Source organism: Gekko japonicus, unplaced genomic scaffold (assembly GCF_001447785.1).
Source record: "Gekko japonicus isolate JY-2015 unplaced genomic scaffold, Gekko_japonicus_V1.1 scaffold1058, whole genome shotgun sequence".
NCBI classification, from domain to species: domain Eukaryota; kingdom Metazoa; phylum Chordata; class Lepidosauria; order Squamata; family Gekkonidae; genus Gekko; species Gekko japonicus.
Genome location: NW_015176481.1, coordinates 553585 through 555186, shown reverse-complemented (window position 1 = coordinate 555186; position 1602 = coordinate 553585). Strand labels below are relative to the sequence as shown.

At 46.7% G+C, this 1602-nt stretch overlaps 1 non-coding gene across 1 annotated transcript; it reads left to right on the top strand.

Annotated features, from left to right (window-relative positions):
• The first annotated feature begins 697 nt into the window (after positions 1 to 697).
• TRNAV-GAC lies at positions 698 to 770 on the top strand. The gene has a single exon. It is a non-coding gene; the product is annotated as a tRNA-Val (tRNA).
• Positions 771 to 1602: the final 832 nt, after the last annotated feature.

The following is a 1602-nucleotide window of genomic DNA, read 5'->3' as shown; positions in this document are numbered from 1 at the left end:
TCATTATATCCTGTAGCAGTGAATTCCACATTTTAATCACTCGTGTGTTTCTTTCACCATAACCTACCTCACAGACTTGTTGCAAGGATAAGATGGAACAGAGGTTTTAAAAAAAATGTACATCACATGGAGGAAGGATGAAATAAACCATGAAAGACACACTCACACATACGGGAATTTTCAAAAATGCCATCACACACCTTTCACCCAGTGTACATTATTAGGACTCTATCACCTTTTTAGTGTAGTGGTTAAGTGCGCGGACTCTAATCTGGGAGAACCGGGTTTGATTCCCCACTCCTCCACTTGCACCTGCTGATGTGACCTTGGGTCAGTCACAAGCTCTGGCACAGCTGTCCTTGAAAAAGAGCAGTTTGTGTCAGAGTTCTCTCAGCCCCACCCACCTCACAGGGTGTCTGCTGTGGGGAGGGGAAGGGAAAGGAGTTTGTAAGCCGCTCTGAGACTCCCTTGGGTAGTGAAGGGCGGGGTATAAATCCAATCTCTTCTTCTTCTTCTTCTTCTTCTTCACTGTAGGCATCAACCAAACTTAAAAGAATGTGAAGTGCTTTGAATTCCCGTCCATAAAACAACAAAAAAACTACAAGAGCTCAGCGGCATACTTAAAAGAATGCATGGTCCAAGAACCTGCTTCTTCAGTTCTGCATGCAAATCCGCATGGCCCAAAAAAACTGGGGGAGGGGCTGTGGCTCCAGTGGTAGAGCCTCTGCTTGACACGCAGAAGGTCCCAGGTTCAATCCCTGGCATCTCCAATTAAAAAGGACCGGGCAGTAGGTGATGAGAAAGACTTCGGCCTAAGACTCTAGAGACCCACTGCTAGTCTGAGTATAAAGTACTGATCTTGGATAGACCAAAGGCCTGATTCAGCATCAGGCACTTTCATGCACACTTGCACATATGGCCATTGATTCATGGGTAGTTGTGCTCCTTTTGCAAAAGGGAACACATAGGAAGACTTGCTTGCTACTTGCTGCTGACATTGCCCAAAGACTGTCATTCAATACAACCCAGTTCCATGGGAGCACTGAGTGAAATCTGAATATGACTCAGCTGGAGCTGGATTAATTTAATACTAGAATCAGAGAATCATAGAGTTGGAAGGGACCTCCAGGGTCACCTCGTCCAACCCACTGCAACCCACTGCACAAGGCAGGAAATTCACAAATACCTTCCCCCCCCACACACACACACTATTAACGCAGTAGCCAAATTGCTCGCTCACAACTTTATTGCCAGTAGCTCACAAAGTAGAATTTTTGCTCACAAGACACCACAGCTTAGAGGGAACATTGAATCCTGACCCCAAAGTGGCAATCGGCATTTCCCTGGGCATGTAAGAAAGGGCCACAACCTTAAGCACTGAGGCAACCCTTCCTGCCCTTCCTCTCCTGATCTGCCCAAGCTCACAGGATCAGCATTGCTGTCAGATGGCCATCTAGCCTCTGCTTAAAAACCTCCAAAGAAGGAGAGCCCACCGCCTCCCAAGGAAGCCTGTTCCACCAAGGACCCGCTCTAACTGGCAGGAAGTTCTTTCTAATGTTTACTAGTCCCAGGAAAAGAAGCAACAACAGTATTTGAATTCTG